Source organism: Prionailurus viverrinus, chromosome D2 (assembly GCF_022837055.1).
Source record: "Prionailurus viverrinus isolate Anna chromosome D2, UM_Priviv_1.0, whole genome shotgun sequence".
In the NCBI taxonomy this organism is placed as follows: domain Eukaryota; kingdom Metazoa; phylum Chordata; class Mammalia; order Carnivora; family Felidae; genus Prionailurus; species Prionailurus viverrinus.
Genome location: NC_062571.1, coordinates 75322518 through 75341701, shown reverse-complemented (window position 1 = coordinate 75341701; position 19184 = coordinate 75322518).

Here is a 19184-nt window from a genome sequence, read left to right as displayed (position 1 = left end):
CATAACCCAAAGACTTCTGAGTGCTAGCTGGTAGCTTAACATTTTCAAGCAATATTAAGTGCCATAAAATTCCCGTCCAGTGTAATCTGAATGCTCCCCTTGGATTTCTTGTCCTCTGTCTAACTAGATAAGCTCATAGATGTTGCAGGCCAGAGGGTGATAGCCACGAGTTATCATAAATGTCATGTACGCTAGCCTCCTCATTTTATAGATGGGGAAACTGAGGACTAGAGAAGGGTAGCAGTTTAGGGACTCTGCATATGTCCCAGACCCAGGTCTGGAACGGGGTTTGGATCCACTAAGTACAGAACTGTTCCTAGTCCCTAAACGTCAAGTACTTAATGCCCCAGCTAAGTCGGGAGGGACCACGAGGATGCCAACAGTATTTGTAACACGTCGGCATTTGTGTCTTTTCCATTCTTTTTTTTTTTTTTTATTTATAGGTGCTAGTGAAAATTCTCGATCAAACACAAAGGGCAACCTGAAAAAGCTTTAAGCACTCAATACATTAAGAATTGAAATATAGGTTGAGTATTACTTTTTCCAGACTCATACTCTCACCTGCTCTTAAATTTTATAGTTCCTTTACATTCTCAGTTTAGTTCTGAAGTTACTTTCCATGTGAGTGTGTTACCTTCCCTTAAGTATAAAATACACATTCACAAAGATGCTTCTTACTCTTCACCCAGGTGTTAGTACTCGTCCTACATTTATTGGGATATTTTAATATTTGGCATTGAAAATTGAAAATTCAGCACACAGAAACATTTGTCTGTAAGGAAGACAATAATGTAATTGTTGATACATATTATGGTACTTGGAGCAGTTAATCTGAAAATGGCGTGCTTTTTTATGCTGGTATGCACTGGTGAGACATATTTTGTGGTGGCCAAAAAAATGGCTGGGAAGTGGATCTTCTTCTAGATTTCAGGAGTCTATGGTCATTTTGGCTTCCAGGAACCAAGCGCCAGACACGTGGAGAAAAACCTTTCTCGCGGTGATCAGTCTCAGAACACTCCAGCATTTTCCTTACACCCCTGCCATTGTGCCCTCCGGAACCAATGTCTAGTCTAGAGGCTCGCTTACTTTACAGTTTCTATTTTTGTTACATTTTAAAGTTTGAAATAATTTCACATATATGGGAACGTGGCGAAAACAGGACAAAGAGTCCCCTATACCCTTCATCCAGACTGCCAAAGTGTTCACACTTACCACAGTTGCTTCGTTGTTCTTGACGGATGGATGGCTAGATAGATGATAGAGATATGTTTATTTTTCCTGAACCATTTGAGAATAAATGGTAGACATGATGTCCCTTTACTCCTAAATCCTTCAATGTTTATTTCCCCCATGGAAAGACATCTTCGGACATAGCCGCGGTACGATACTCAAAACCAGGAACTTCACAATGACACAGTACTATTCTATAATCTATAGACCTTATTCAAATTTCTCCCCACTGTTCCATGAATTCATCCTACAAGACTGTCAGTATTTCACATCATCTTCTAAATGCTTTGCTCTGCTCTACATATGGTCGGTTCTATAGACCGAAGGCTCCTGGAAGAATTAGTTTATCTTTTTAAAGTAAATACAGTTACAATAAATTGTTTGGATTAAAGGGATACTCATATTTAAATTTGCACCCCAGGTCTGTAAGAGCCCAGTCTTGTGATTTGGTGGGAATCACATGATCTTGTCTCAAAAGTGTGTTTCCTGCCACCATGGTTGAACTTTACTGAGAGTTTATGCTTTGCAGGGGTGGGTTCCGTAAACATGGAAAGTTAACCATGCACTCACAACTCACAAATGCTCTGGAGAAATATTGCCAGCTGCATTCTTGAAGGCAGCTTCTTCGCTGATGCCCAGCGCGCTCAGGCAAGTTGCTCTCAGAGCCTTGATTTCCTCCCCTGGTCAACATGACACACAAGATCTTTCTTCCGTCTTCATTATGTGAATTACACGAGATAAATAACGTATTAGGATGGAGCTAGCTCATTAGGTGACCAGTCACCGATACACATAATTGATTTTATTATTTAAATTAACAGGCAAATACACTTTGCTTCGCATGAAGCAGGAAGTAACTTATTTCCAATTCAATTTGAAAATTCGCAGTAATTGGCACATTCATTTCCCACAACTTTTCTAATCAAGCTGAAGGGATCCTAGGCCTCCTCATCAAAGAAAAAATAATCATCGTCTTGTCTCAGAACTTTTTGAGTGAAGTGAGTATATTAAAATAAGAGCACAGAACAGGGGCAGGGCTATTTCCAAACTGCAGTGGATACATTGCCTATAACGTGTTAAACAATGCACCTATGTGCTTTCTAAGTGGTGGTCAAATCATGTTTTTATTCTTTGCCTAAGAGGCCTTAAAAGAAGATATTTCATCAGAGAAATTACGGAAAATTAGAAGTCTTTCTTTCCTTTTTCCCCCTCTTTCTTTCTTTCTTTTATGAGGGAACAAAGAAGGGACACATCTAGCTTGGGAATGTGATCCCGAGCTGATTAGCCAGGCAAATAAATAAATACAGCAGAATACACAAATAAAGGTGGCCACACCTGCAGGCATGCGAGTTGGGTGAGACGGGCTTGGTCCTGGGAGGACCACACTGGCCCCCTTTCTACCACCACTGACCATCCCATATGTGCAGCTGTGACACCACTTGGCCTCCAGCAAGGTCAGAGCGCAGGGAACAGGAACAGAGGCAGCATTGTCTCCATTCTCCCACAGAACACCGTCAAAAGTGCTCTGATCTGCAGCTGCAACATGGCCTCCCCCATGGTGGCTGCACCAGGGTCTCCCTCGAAAGCCATCTGCCTTCACCTATTAGCCACCTTTCCTCCATGGACTTGCCTTCCAGAAACTGCCTTATCTTGGCTTTTAAAACGCTTTTCAATCTTTGGTGAATGTGAGGATTCTAACCTTTCCTATTTGTACAAATTGCCTTTAAATGAGAAGTTATTTGGCTCGTGGCGGGCCCTGTCACCCGGAGCCGAAAGCTCAATGGAAGCTATGATGAATGAATTATAAAGCCAATTCATTGAGCCGTGACATTAGTACAGCACTGTCGTAAGCAGGAACTAATTATATATGGAAATAATCATTCAACCCGAGAAAGGCATTTCCTATCTATTAGAAAATACTATGAAGAGATAATACTTTAGAAAAAAAAAAAAAGCTTCCTATACTATTGGCCAAAAGAAAGGATTATTCCATCTTTATAATGAATTTGTTGAAAAACCTCAATTCTGAATTTTGGCTTGGGTATAGGTTTTGCTTTTTTGGTAAAAAGAGTGCTCCTTGATTACTTGATTATAAGCAATTTAGTACATGAGTAGTTCTTGAAAAAAACACCAAGTTATATCTTTAAATTAAAAATTCTCAATTTGTATTTCATTACTGACAGGCTCCATGGGAGGAAAAAAACATTTTAAAGACTGTAATACAAGTTTAGGGGAAAATTTTGGTCATTATTGTTTATTTATTTTCCTTATTGAGCTAATTTAATTATCATAGAGACACAAACATCAGCTCCAATACTGGGCTTCTCACATCTGTTAGTAAAGATTTGATTAGGGCTACACAAATGTGCCAGGATAAACTATCTAGTTGGTGAAATTCAAGCCACCTGGATATTTTAGCAACATCAATAAGAATAATTCTCTTTTTCAAAATCAGTAAATCCAAGCTATATTAAAAAGAATTAATTAATGAGTGCCAGATAGGCAAAACAAACATTTGACAATGAATCATATTATCAAAGGTTTTGAGGGAGATCCCTCTCAGCTTATGTTTAGATGTCAAATTATATTACCAAAACTAAACAATCTGTTAAAACGATGTCTTAATGCAATAAGTCTCCTGTGCCATACAGGGTTTTTTTGTTTTTTTTTTTTTTTAACTTCTTCAACATTTTTAGTAGAAGAAAAGGTAGGCTCTATTTACCAGTGATAATCAAATCATAAGACATTTGCCCCAAAATATTGTCCAAGAGCTGTTAATATAATTTAAATCCTATAAGAAAAGAAACCATTACGAAGTTTGGTTAACGTATCATATATATCTTTTGAAGCATTGTTGGGCACACTTCATAGGAGAAACTCAGTAAATATATGGAGATTGAAAGGATTACTATATAACAATTAGGTGTTTTAGAGAAATACATGAAGAATTCTAGACTAGGAAAAGACCTCCAAAAGTGTCTAGTCGAGAGCCGGCGAACTTCTTCTGTTACTGGGCAGGCAGCAAATATTTTAGGCTTTGTCGGCCAGATCGTCTCTATCACAACCGCTCGAATCTGCCCTCGCAGCCACAGATAATAGTAAACCAATGCGCATGGTTGTGTTTCAATAAAACTTTATTTACAAAAGCAGGCAGCAGCCTGGATTTGGCCCCAGGGTTGTATTCCGATGATCTCTTCCTGAGTTCAGCTTTCATATTTGAAAGATCAGACATCTTGGGCCTTCTGTGGGGAAGCAACTAACCCAAAGTTAAACAAGTGGCAGAGCTGGAGCTGACATAGGCCCCTCCAGCTTCTAGGCAAGTGCTCACACCAGGCTGAATTAATTGTAGCGACGTGTGGACGGGTGGCCATGTCTAAATGGAAGGTCTGCCTCTGTGTTAAAGCACATCCAAACGCTTCATGCATTTGAAGTCTGTAGAATTGTGATGTGTGGATGATTCCTGAAGTCTCCAGAGAATAAGTTGCTTTTCAGAGACCTAAGCAGAGTCACAAAGAATATTTTTTGGGAAAGGAACATGAACGTCCTGACAGTTAGCCAAGCATGAAAATGCTTGACTGAAAAGCCACACATGGCTTGCTTCATTAAAGACCATTTCAGTCCTGGAAAACTGCATTTCTATTGAATATTTATAACAAATATGATTGAATAAGGAGAAGTTAAAGTGGAAAAAAACCCTGTGTGTTGTGATTCCAAATTAAATCTTATTTTCATGGTTGACAGTGTTTTGTATTCCTGACGTTTGGATTGTATAAAAAACCCATCTTATTACAATGCCCTTTTCCAGCACCAAATAATAAGAATTTCTCGATTAACACTTGAGTCACCAACATCCATTTTCCAGTGGAGTTTTCCACCTTTCTCATAACTCACTCTTTTCATTTGGAGGGAAGTGGGTCCTTAGGAAATCCTGAACGGAGGAGTGGATCTGGGTCTCTGGCCCAGAATGTCTGTGGGTGTCTGCGTGGAAAGGGTTGGTAATCATTGCTCTGAAACTGACAGTCCAGAAAGACATGATTGATGAAAGGGAATTGGATGTTTGAGACAAAATGGACCGTCATTAACTAACTGAACCAAGCAAACGAAATGGCGTTTCCAAGGGGGCAGTGGGGCACATTCTTCTGGAAAACATGGGCCCAATGTTCAGGATGTGTTTCACCGAAGGGGGTGGGGGAGTGGAGGGAGCCATTACTTAATGGCTCCCAGCTTGCAAAGGTGAAATAACCCACACTATATTTTTTTTTCTTCAGCAGTTCTACATTGATGCTGATTTGCACACTTCTCACCAAACAGACGAAGGTATATCTTCTCATGGGCCATGCGTTTCCGGGTCCCGAAATCACAACAACGATTTCCTTACTAATAAACGCAAATAAAATTCTGCTACTGTAATCGTGTTCTAGCTCAGGCATTTGAAACCCGGTTAGAAGTAAATTATAGCTGTATTATTTGCTACTTTAGCTTATGCAGGCAAATGAAATTGTATACGCGCATAAAATAAAATGACACGCTTATGTGTAATCATATTTTTATGCATAAATCTTTTTTTTATCAAAACGACAGAGTTTTATAACTTATTTATTTTGCAATACTTCATGTTAGAATTAGCTTACAAGTAATATCATTTTATAATCAATAAAATCCATACAATTATTGAAATATTAGAGCATATGTGATTTTTGGTTTTTTACATTTTCAACTATGAAGTTGGACTCCCCACTGTTCGCAAAAAAATGTACCAGATTTCTTTAGGTCAAGGATAACAAAAGCATGAATGATTCAGATGAACACCTTTTGAACTTTCCTCAGGAAGACTTGAGTGGTAGGATAACTTAGCCTTAACCAGAATGCATGCAGGTGGCCATTTCTTGGCTTGAAACATCTTGAAACAGTTTCCGTGCCTAGCAAGGAGGCTCCTTGTGTCAGAGTGTGGCTTGCTCAAGAGAGAGGGAAAGAGAATATGCAAATGAGTGCATATGTATTAGTTCAAGAGCAAGACTGAGCACCTTAAAGGTTAGGAGCGCAGAATCTCATTACCCTCTTCTCAGAAGCTGGCCAGAGTACATAAAATGACCAAAAAATGAATTTTCCACTATGTTTCATTAACCGAAGGAATTTCTGTTTTGGTTCCTGCAGTGGCCAATTAAGGAACCTAGGACAGCCTGTAACACATTATTTTGCAAGAATGACAAACAATTAGCAAACTACTGAATTCAAGCGCATTTACAATGATGGGTGTTTAAACGCAAGTCTGCGCCTTGATTTTCATTGGCTGATCTCTGTGCGCTTTCCCTGCTTATAAAATCAAACCTGAGACAAGCGTGTAAGACTTTGCTGCACACATATTTATATGAGCTTCCTTCCCTTCTCCAGGTTATGCTCTTACTTTCATTCTTCTCTCAATTTATGCTGTCTTGAAGTATTTTATGCATCTTTAGAAATAATGTCAGGTCTCTTTGAAAAACAGAAAGTTATACATATAGTGTGAATTTTAGACAATAATAGAAATTTGAAGACATTATCATTCACTGATAGGCACAAATGATTATAAGAAAAGCTGAAGTCATTAGCCCAAATAAAGGATTAGAGTTAACAATGGAATTGAACCTAGAGTATAATTAATGAATTCTCTAATTGTTCTTCCTGTGTTAGTTCATTAAGCCTGACTATCGAGTGGATATTTGAGCATCTGTCTCCAACATCTGTCATCTCATTGATTCCCCGGGTTGATAACATCAATGTCTGGGAAGAAGGGTATGGCTTCCTCCTCTATTCTTTTCTACATTTTCCTCTAAAACCTGAACCTGCTGTAAAAGCAGTCACCGTTCCTTAATATGACAGTATGACAAAGAACCACCTTGAGGTTCAAGTTGCATGTAAAACTTACATGAAAAGGTGGAAGGCTATGTTAAATAGTATCTCGGAGTACAGTACACTAAAATGAAAAGTGTATGATTTTCCCAAGAAACCTATTTTGTGTTCAAATTAGCTGAATTCAATGGCAATCAAAAACACATAGAGCAACTGCTTTCCAGAATATTCTTGGTTAATGCCACAGATGATCGACTGAGTACTTACCTTGTGCCAAACATGATGCCATGTATCTTACATACTTTAACAAGTCGAATTGACTCTGGCTCTGAGGACAAGAACTGTTATTTCCACTTAGAAATGAGTGGAAGCTCAGTGAAATTACCCAACTTGCCTAGTTTTAACCAGTAAATGATGAAGTGAATTTCCCAAGCTGTGTAGGCATGCTTCCTGTACTGAGCTTTTTATCTGATGCTCTGGTCATAAGATCTTCCCCTCCACAAAGCTGTTTACCGAATGTCTTAGTCTGTCAGGCTGCTATAACAAAAATACCGTAGACTGGGGGACTTAAACAACAAACATTCACTTCTCACAGTTCTGGGGGCTGGGAAGTTCAAGATCAAGGTGCTGGCATGTTCAGTACTGATCGGGGCTGCTTCCTGGTTCATGGATGTCTTTTTGCTCCAGCTTCTCATTCTGTCTTCACATAGTGGAAGGGACAAGAAAGATCTCTGGGGTTTCTTTCTTTTGTTTTTGATTTTTTTTTAAGTTTATTCATTTTTGAGATAGAGAGAGAGAGAGTGAGCTGGGGAGGGGCAGAGAGAGAGGGAGACACAGAATCCAAAGCAGGCTTCAGGCTCTGAGCTGTCAGCACAGAGCTCCATGCAGGGTTCAAACTCACAAGCTGCATGAGATCATGACCTCAGCCGAAGTCAGCGCCTAACTACCTAACCGACTGAGCCACCCAGGCGCCCCATCTGGGGTTTCTTTTATAAGAGCACTAATCCCATTCATGAGGGCTCCACCTCACGATCTAATCACCCCAAAGGCCCTGCCTCCTAATACCATCACCTTGGGGGGTAGAATTTCAACATATGAGCTTGGGGGGAGGGGAATCATAAGTATTCAGTCCATAACACAGAAACTGCAGAATTTTCTTCTCTTTTTAAAAAAATTTTTTGATGTTTATTTATTTTTGAGAGAGAAAGAGAGAGAGACAGAGCATGAGTGGGGGAGGGGCAGAGAGAGAGAGGGAGACGCAGAATCGGAAACAGGCTCCAGGCTCTGTGCTGTCAGCGACAGAGCCTGACATGGGGCTCGAACTCACAGACTGCGAGATCATGACCTGAGTGGAAGTCGGACACTTAACCAACTGAGCCACCCAGGCGCCCCTCTTCTCTCTTCTTTAATGGCCCAGGAATAAAAATGTGAATAAGGAGTTGGGGGTTTCAAAACTAAGAAACAAAAATCGATCACTTGCTACTGATAGTCTGTGTCAGGGAAGGAAAAAGATATTTCTAGAGATGTGCCCAACTCATTAGGCTCATTCCAGCCTTTGCTTATGTAGATTGTACATTGTTCACCATGTGGCAGCCCCTGGCCATTCCTCATCTTCAGGTTCAGAGCTTTACTGGTGATGGGATAGTAGACAGGTGGGTGACTGTTCCCAGTGCTATGGACTCATTGTTCAGGAACAAGAAATTCATGGCCGGTGTGTGGGCAGCGCCATGTGACCTCTCCCAAGCGGAAAGCTTCTAAACAGTCTAGCTGTGCTCAGAGGCTAACAGTGTAGAGAAGAAGTAAGCTTATCTTGTTCTTGTTTTATGATGACCTCTATTGGACTGGTGTTCTAGATAACATACTTATTAAGAATTGGAGGAGCAGAAAGACCTAGAAGAAAGCAGAGGCACAGAAAGAAGCAAAAGATGTCTCTATCATTTAATCAGCTTGTTAAGTTCTGGGACTTTACATTAAAAAATGAATTGTTGCTTAGGCTATTATTAAAAAGGAACAATAAAACTTTAGCTGAAGAATAGTTAGCAAAAGCAATTCCAGGATAAGTTAAAAGTTGGGGGCAGTGTGGGGGGCTAAAACACTTTCCCTGCAAATAAAGCTCACTGTTACTTTTCAAGTAGTTTGGCTTCAGCTTGCACCTGCAGATGGCTGTATGCAAAAGTATTTGCTCGTGGCCATTACTATTATTAATGTATAACATTTGGGATGTTTCAGAGTTCCAGTTGCAAGGATTTATTAGGATATGCTCTCCTGTATGGAAGATGTGCTTTGCTACAGTTTTTCCCTTTTGCAGAAAAGCAAGTCCAGCAAACTAGTGGCACTGTTATGGCCAGAATTTATTTATGGTGCTCCGTTTCCCCAGGCTATATTTCAAATTGGTCTAGGAATGGGGGGCATATGGAAGTTGGGGGCTGGTAAGAGCACGAGAGAGAAAATTAGGAGGTTTTGTTTCTAGCCCAGGTTCTGCCCAGCAAACAGCATGGCAACCTCAACAAGCCTTGCTTATGTGTCATCTCTGTAGGAAAAAGGGACAAACCCGTTGATTTCTAAAGTTTCCTCCCAATTCTGACTTAGGAAATTGTGTTCTTTTCCCCTCTGGAGAAACCAAGCTTTTTTTCACATGGTGGTGGACCCAAGAAATCACGCTCAGTGAGTAAATTACCCTCTACTCCCTGCTGTGGGAATCACAACCTCCTTTCAATTCAAGTTGATAATGTTTTTGCATCATAAAACTACCAAGACAAACAGAACACTTACCAAGAGCCAACGGAGTGATCAACCAACACAGAAGATCCCATTTTATCATCTTCTATGTGAATAATTCATTCATTCCTGGATTCGCTCATTGATCCGTTCTTGTAACAAATATTTATTACGTACTCACTGTGGTCCTGCCTCAACAAAGGGAATAAGGCGAAGACAGAACAAAGTAGTCCCTGCCATCCTAGAGCTTAGAATTGAATGGAGGACACAGATTTTCAAAAAGAAATCCTTACAATTAAGAGGATGCAATAAAAGTGATAAGGAGTTAGAGGAAGCCATGGGAATATTTGAGGGAGGTCCAATCAAATCTAAAGGTTAGGAGAGGTACTCTTGAAGAAGCTGACATTTAAGCAGAGCCCCTGAAGGATGGAACATAGCTAGTAAGCTAAAGGACGTGTGGTGGGAGCACAGAGGGTGAAAGTCATTTATCCAAGTGTGTAAATCACCTGAGAGGTAGAGGCATCTGCCACAAGTAACAGGATCTTAGTGGGAAGTTCAAAGGGAAGAAGAACATTTGAAACAGGAAAAGACGGGAAGTCTGGTTCTGCCCTTTGGAGAGAATGATGGATTCAAACAGGATGCATCAGACGAGTTCTTAGTTGCTAAGCAATAGACCTTGACTCCAGAGGATATTTAGAACAAAAGATATTTATTTAAAAGTGTATTGGCAGGGACTTTCTTTTGCAGTCAAAATGGAATAAGCGAAACTGAATTTACTCACCTGAAGCAACCAAAAAAAACTAACAAAATACATTAAACAACAATTTTCAAAACACTGAATATAGGCAATGAAGGACAGTGGTCCTTGGGAGACACGTGAGCCCTACGATTGCCCCAGCTTACTCCCTCAAGAGAGTTTCTAGGTTGTGGTTCAGGAGGAGACAACCTGGGAGAGTCTAGTGGACTCCTGAGTTGAAGACATAGACTTGAACATCGGTGGAGACCAAAAAACAAGTGTTCAAAGGACAGAATGCCAGGGAACAGAGAGCAGCACACAAGGAGGGTTCCAGAAATCTGCACAGTCCCTTGCAAATATTTAGCTGATTAGTAATCATTGTGTGTATATGAAGAAACTATTCAAATCCTACCACCACCCCTGCCCCCCCACCCCACATAAAAAAAAAAAAGCCAGCTGAAAGGATTACAGGTGACAGTGCTCAGTATGCATTCCGGGTTGGGAAAAACGTTCATTTCCAACAGTCAGATTGGCAAAGCTCCTGCTTTACAGGGTCTAGGATAGAGTGCTCTGAAGGGTCTTACATCAGTTCTAGAAAATAAGCATCTCTGGACTGTGTATATCTCTGGTCCCACCTAAAAATGTTAAAAGCAAGATCTAGAAGGATCTTTTCAGGTAACTTAACTGTGTCACAGAACAAAGCCCAAGAATATTTACAGGCGTATAAAAATATCAAGCAACCGTGAAGGTGAAATGTGTAGAGTCTGGCATTCAAGCAAAAATAAGCAGGCATGCAAAGAAGCAGGAAAATATGACCTGGAATGAATAACCAATCACAACCGACTCATGGCTGACACAGATGTTGGAATTAGTAGATAAGAATATCAAAAACAGTTATTATATGTATTTCATATGTTGAAAAATTTAAGATGTACACTGAAGTTATGAAAATGACTCAAATTGAACTCCAAAAAGGGAAAGTACCATGTGTGAGATGAAAATACTTTGGATGAGATTAGTAGTAGATCAGACCTCGCAGAAGAAAACATGAGTGAACTTGAAGATATCAATAGACATTTTCAAAGTGAAGCACAAAAGGAAAAACGATTTTTTTTTCTTAAATGAAGAAAGTATTTGTGAGCTGTGGGGAAACTTTAGAGGCTGACTATAACAGAAACTGGAATGCCCAGAGGAGAAGAAAAGTGGGAAAAAGAGAAATGTATTTGAAGAAATGATGTCTGAAAATTTTCCCAATTTCATGAAAAGTATAAATCCAGAGATCCAAAAACTCAACGAAACCTAAGCATAAAGAAAACTACACCAAGACATACAGTCAAGTTGCTTAAAAGTTAAAAAAAAAAAAACCTTGAGTAAAACAATTTTAAAAGTGGCTAGAGAAAAAAATTACATTTTAAACAGAGGAACAAAGAGATGAATCATTGCAGATTTCTTGTCAGAAGCAATGTAAGTGACAAGAGAGTATAACAACATCTTTATAGAGCTGAAGGGAAAAAAATCTGTCAACCTTGGGTTCTACGCCATAAAAGATGTCTTTCCCAAACAAAGGTGAAATCTGAAAATGTCAGATATACAAATGTGTAAGGAATTCATCAGCAGTAGGCATTCACTACAACAAAATACTGAAAGAAGTTCTCCAGGCAGAAAGAAATGATAGCAGAGAAAAATATGGATCTTCACAAAGGAATGAAGAGCATGGAAAATTGTAACTAGATGGTTAAATAAGGGTTTTTTTTTTCATGACACCCAAATGTCTTTAAGCAATAATTGACTGTTTAAACAAAACAATAATGCTATAGTATGAGGCTTGTGACATGTGTGAAAGTAAAATTATGACAATAGTCAAAGCCTAGAAGGAAGAAATAGAAGCATGCTGTTGAAAAAAATCTTATAAGTGAACTAGTATCATGCCACTGGAAGGAAAATTGCAAGACATTGAAGACGTATGCTATGAACTCTAAATAAGTCACTAAAATAACAGCAAAGAGTTAGGACTAAATAAGAAAGGAGATTAAGTGAAACAAAAAGGAGATAAAGGGAAATAAGAAAAATAGTTCATCTAAAAATGAAGGCAGAAAAAGTAGAGGAAGAGAAGGAGAAAGGAACAGATAAAAAGTCACAAGATGATAGACTCACGTCTAACTTTGTCATTAGACATATCAAATGTAAAGGACATCAACACCTCAGTTAAAAGCAGGAATTGTCAGATTAGATCTCCCGCCTACAAAAAACACACTTTATATAGAAGTATACAGAGGGGTGAAAGGTGAAAGGATAGAAGAAATAGACTATGCTGACAATAATCAAAAGGAAGTTGGAATGGCTAAATCAATATCGGACAAGGCAGATTTCAGAGCAAAGAATATTATGAGAAATAAAGAAGGCTGTTTCACAATGGAAACAAATGGCCATTTAATCAAGCGCCATGATGACCCTAAATGTTTATACCTAAAAACAGAACTTCAAATTATGTGATTAAAACTGAGAGTAACTGTAAGGAGAAACTGAGAAGTCCACAATGATAGAGACTTGAATATACTCCTGTTAACAATTGAACAAAGAAATAAACAGAAAATCATGAAAGATGGAGAAGATCTAAAAAACACTGTTAACAACTTTATCTTATTGGCACTTAGGGAAGACTCCACCCAATGATAGCAAAATATGTATTAGTTTTTAAGGACCCACATTACATATTCTAAGGAACATATTCTAGCCATAGGAAATTCTCAATAAATTTAAAAGTATTCAAGTCACACAAAATATATTCTTTGACCAAAATGGAATTAAGTTGGAAAAAAAATGCTAGGATGATACCTGGAGAATCACCAAATATTTAGAAACTAAACAACAGACTTCTCTATAGATTAATGGTTAAAAAGAAATCAAAAGGGAGATGAGAGAATAGTTTCAACTGAATGAAAATGCAAATACAGCCTATCAAACCTGGTAAGATGCCATTAAACAGTATTTAGGGGTAAGCTTATAGCAATAAACACCTATATTGGAAAAGAAGGAAGGTCTCAAACCAATGGTCTCATCTTTCACCTTAGAAAACCAACAAAAAAGAACAAATAAAACCCACTATAAGAAAAATAAAGGAAGTATATGGAATGAAGTCAGCAAGACGGCAGAATAGGAGGTTCCGGCCCTCACTCTCCCCACCTCACTCCCCCACCAGAAAAGCACTGATCGTGGCAACCGCCACCCAATGAGAATGCTTTTGTGGGGGATTCTGGAGTTCAGCTGAGATTCCAGTACCCTGGTGGTGCAAAACAATCTCAGTGGATAAGGTGAAGAGCGTAAGGAGAGTTTAAAGAAAAACTTCAGGGGGCGTGTGGGTGGCTCAGTCGGTTGAGCGTCCAACTCTTGGTTTCAGCTCAGGTCACGATCTCAGGATTCGTGAGATAGAGCCCCGCTTTGGGCTCCACGCCGACAGCACAGAGCCTGCTTGGAATTCACTCTCTCCCCCTCTCTCTGCCCCTTCCCCGCTTGCATGCATTCTCTCTCAAAATAAATAAACTTGAAAAGGAAAAGAACAACTTTCCCTGTCGCCCCTTCCCTCGGGCGGTAGTCTTTGGGATTTCTCCCATGGGGGAAAATGAGAGTAATGTGAGCACTCGGCTTCCCCAGTCTTGCAGGGTGGTGCCTAGGAGGCCCACTGTGGCCCTGTCCCTTGCAGAACATGGAGGGGATCAGCGTTGTCTGGGGATAGTCAGGAACAGCCAAGAGCCGAGAGAAAGGGCCGGGAATCACTTCGGCCAGCCTCTGGATGTCAACCAACAGTGGCCCAAATCCTCCCAGCTGACTTCGCAGACTCCAAGAAGAGGCTTATCCATGAACACTGCGGGACCACTTGCCTGCAGACCTCCCAGCCAGCCGGTGCACACTCCCGGTACCCCGTGAGCCCCAGCGCGTGGCACTCTCGCGTCTCTGCGGATGCTGCATGTGAACCCGCATAGACAGCACACAGATCTCACTAGTAGGTAAGGATCTGAGCGGCCAACGGGACTCCGCTGGACTGGACTCGGGCAAGGGGACCAACCTCGAGCACCTCAGGACACTGCCCCAGTAGGTTCTCAGCACCCGACCCGGCTTTGTGGGACCAAGAGAAGGCACACCATGCTGAGACATTTCCCGTAAGAGGTAACAAGGCGGGCAGAGCTGGGGCGTCCATACAGAAGATCTGCAAACTGGTGATTTGCCATGAGGCAGCCTCAGGGTGTGGGGCTGGAGTCTGAGTGAACGAGTGTACAGGGGTCTCTCTCATTGGAAGGTGAGACCAGCCCTCGTATCAACAGATAAATGCACATTTACCCCACGGGCATATCCATCTCTAAGCCAAAAGGACAAATAAGTTCAGAGGAAAACATGAACAGATCAGACACAGATAAGGTCTAACATTTCTTCGAGCCCAGGAAATGCTTACCGTTAGCTCAGAGAGAAGCGAGAACACGGCACTGGAGGGGGCCACTCTGGATGCTATGAACTTATTACGCGTTTATAGCCAAGTTCAATCGAACAGGAAGACTGAGGGTTTTACAACATCTCGGAAAGTCAGTCCTGAACGGGTCACAAGTCTACTCTCATGGGAAGATTATGTCGCCCCAGCAAACATGTTGACCCCAGAGTACATCCTTCCTACCTCCAGACATCCTGCCTCCCTGTTCCATCCTAGACTTCTTTTAGGGTGAGGACTCCGGAGAAAGCCCACTGCTTCAGACATTCATCGGGAAAAACGTGCTAGCTGCCTTTTATAGCCCAGATCAACATTGTGCTTCTGATTTAAGCCTGAAAAAGAGAGTCTATTTTGATTTTTTTTTTTCCCTATGAGTAAAAAGTGATCATTTGATGATGGTTCCTTGTGCAATTCAAAAAGAAAATTATTCGATGTATGCAGGCAAGTATCAACTTGCAATGCCAGTTTCAGCAAAGATGTAGAATATATCAAAAAATACGTTGCTAGGAATTTTCTGTTTGTTTTTGGTATCTAATGTGCACTGGGTTTGTGGGAGGTGAGGGTGTATATTTGTGTGTTTCCATGTAGGGAGAAAGTGCAAAGTTATTAACATTTTCATCTGCAGCAACTGATTGAAATTGTGTTCGCTGACTCACAAGTAAGATCCATTACAGGGCGCTGGTTGGCAACGTCTTGGGAAAAGCATACGGTGGATAAGAAATTGTCATGCTGGGACGGCGAACAGTAGTGGGCACTTCTGAGACCAGGCTTTTGAGGGGTGGTTTTAAAGGGGCTTGGCTGGAACTGGAGGACCCTCCAGGCTCAGGCGAAGGGTTTGACAACAGTTAATAGGTCACACTCTGGCTTGTCACATCCTCAGGAAAAGCTGATCTGTTTTCTGAGTCCACGAGTGACAGGATTATTGTGTAAGTGCTTCCGAAATGCTTTCATCTTGACTGTTTTTGTCTGAGGCTGTTAGAAGGGGCTTTGCCAAGAAAAGCAAAGGATAAAATCGAAACATGCCCTGTGCTAATGTCCTCGATTTCACAAGTGCAGGGCCAGGGACTTCTACTCTAAACCAGGCGACCTCGAGACATTACGGAGCTGGGGGAGAAGCTTACCTAGCTGAAGGAAACAGAGGGTAGAAACCACTTTTGTTCGCCCCGTATGGAGATTTTCCACTCCAGCCCAGGAATGTCAGAGCCTCTGTGGTGACAAATCATCCTAAGGGTACGTTCTGGGCCAGGGCAACGACCCAATTTTGTTCACGATCCATGGGGTAAGTGTGTTTTGTACATCATCGCTGCTCCTCTCCAGAGGCCCACGGCTTCCTCTGTGTTCCTCGCTCAGTCCTAACACTGACTGTTCCCTAAGTGTTGGCCATGGCCCCTCCACACCCACGTTATCAGGAACAGACGTTGAAGGTGAAGATTCTGAGTGTAGGGGAACGAGTTTTCTTTTCTCTTTTTTTTCTTCCCGTGTTTATTTATTTATTTTGAGAGACAGAGAGAGAGACAGAGAGAGAGAGGAGGGGGAAGGGAGAAAGGGAGAGAGAATCTCAAGCAGCCTCTGTGCCACCAGCACAGATCCCAACCTGGGGCTTGATCTCATGAAGCATGAGCTCATGACCTGAGCCCAAATCAAGAGCCAGATGCTTAACCAACTGAGTCACCCAGGTGCCCGGAGGGGATCCAGTTTTCTTAAGCACACTGAGGTGTGAGGGTCCCTGAGAAAGACCGCCAGGTAAAGTTTGACTTCTTTTTTCCAATCCTGCCCTGTGTTCTCCTCCTCCGGCCCCCAAACTGGAAACGGGGGACACTGGGGCGGAGGGTCATGAACATAGTACCTGTTCGCATCTAACCATCTCCTGGGACTCAGAGTAAGCACCTTTAGGAATGTCTTTGGGAATCAAGTATGGCCTGTCCATCATGCCTGCCCAGCTCAGCTTCCGTCCGTTCTGTCTTTTGTCTCCCCCGACAGCAACCTGAGGGGCTCTGACATAATCCTTTTCCACTCACCCCTGCCTGCCCTACACAGCGGGACTAGGGGTACCCTTCTTCTGTTGTGAACAGACTCACTGTAGTCATTGATATTTTCTTCGGACATTCCTCTTTCTATCCCTGTTATGATTTCTATTCCAGCCAGGAATGTCAGAATCTCTGGAGTGACGAATCCATCCGGAGAGCACACGCTGGCCAGGGCCCGCTGATGGCAAGATACATGAAGTGGGATGTTCGTCTTCAGCATCTCTCTACCGCCTCTCTGACAGTCGTCCTGTATCCTCACACCTGCACAAGTTGCCCCAGCAAAGCAGTGTGCTTGGGACACTTGCCTCTCTCCTTCCTTTTCCCTCCTTAAAACTCACACATCCTGGGCACCAGTCCCTCGGGGCCCTCTCAGGAGCTAAATTTAGGGTGGTTTATAAACCATTTGTGTATTACCCTCTCCCTGGACACTTTAGAATTTCAACAGAGGCGCTCAACACTTTCAACTAAAGGCTGGGAGCAATGTTGGCCTTTCAGGTTCCTAGGAGACCAGCAGGGGAAGAATGTGGAGCCCTGGGAGGAGTATAAGGACTGCTGTCCAGTGTCTTTTACATCACGCTTTGAGGTGGCTGTCCAGGAAAATACTGCCTTGGGAAAATTGCAGCCAGTCCAGTACATTTGGCACAATTTCTAAGAAAACCACGCAGCTTTTAGAGTGCCTCAAAAAATGAGCCTCAGCCCCAAAGTGTGTGTGTGTGCGTGTGCGTGTGTGTGTGTGTGTGTGTTAGGGTCACTCTGCACGGTTGTGCAGGTTGTGAACTGCAGAAGGGCCATGTATAAGGAGGCACATTCATGTGGCAAAAATCGGTGGATATATTCATTGTCACAATCCCCCAGCAGATGTGTCTGATTCTATTGTGACAGTACATTAAAGACGGGAGCATAGATAGTTTCTTGAGGCAGAAGCTATTTCTAATTTGGAGATGAGAGAGGCCAGTGCAGGTGTCAGTGAGAGACAGAGGCAGCTTCCATCTCGTGCCTTTTGACACCTACCCCTTTCCAACTTTGGGTCCCTCGTTCCTTCCTGATCTCCTGCCCCGGACCCTCAGACTCAGCCGAGGAAGAAACTGCCATCTCGAGTCTGTTTCATCGGCTCGTGAGATTGCTTGCTCTTCCCTATTCCTCATGAGGTCCTGCTTGTCGGCTGGAAGCTGACTGATATGCCTCCCACCTGGGCTGGCCACACAGCCTCCGGCCTCCTTGCACGCCAGACCCCCCCCCCCCCCCCCCCCCCAGCCATCTTTCAATTCCTGGAAAGTGCCCCCTCTGTTCCCTGCAGCCAGCATTGGTTAATTTCCTGGCTGCCTACCCAAGAATGCTCCCTGATTTTGCGTATTTGCAAATCCTCCTCAACTTTCAAGACCCTGTGCGCATACCCCTTCTTCCATGAAGTCTTCCAGAATCCTCTTTCTCTCATCCCAGCCCAAAGGAATAATCCTTCCTGCCTCTGCTGTTCCATAGCCCTTTGTCTGTTTTTCTCTCACACTATGGATCAGTGAGGACGTTGTTCTGGTTCTCCAGTTCTTCAGAATAAAAATAAAGCCTTTGTTACATCTGTGCCTCCCCAAAGGCCTTGCACAGCATCTTACGCACCACAGGTTCCTAGCAAAGTCTTGGCAGATGAGCACTGAATTAGCTGCGGTAGCTGGGAGTAGACGATGTTCTCTGTGACTCCTTGCCTAACTGTGCACGTGTGATTATATTCTCTCATTTCCTTTATGGTGAGGAAACTGAGGCACTCCCTACTGGTCGGGAACTTGAGAGAACCGGGGCACCTGGGTGCTCAGTCAGTCCAGCATCCATATCTTGTTTCAATGCAGGTCATGGTCTCATGGTTCATGAGTTCGAGCCCCGCATCGGGGCTCCATGCTGGCAGGGCAGACTGCTTGGGATTCCCCCCACCACCTTACCCCACCCTCTGACTGTCACTCTCTCTCTCTCTGTCCCTCCCCTGCTTGCACTAAATAAATAAGTAAGTAAATATACTTAAAAAAGAAGAAACCTGAGAGAACTTTGTCCAGTAATATCACAAGGGCCTACTCCTGTCTTGTAAACAACAGCTAAAAGTACCATGGCTGTGTTAGTGTGGGTTCTCTAGAGAAACAGAGTCAATAGGATAGATATATAGAAAGACATCTATTACGAGGGA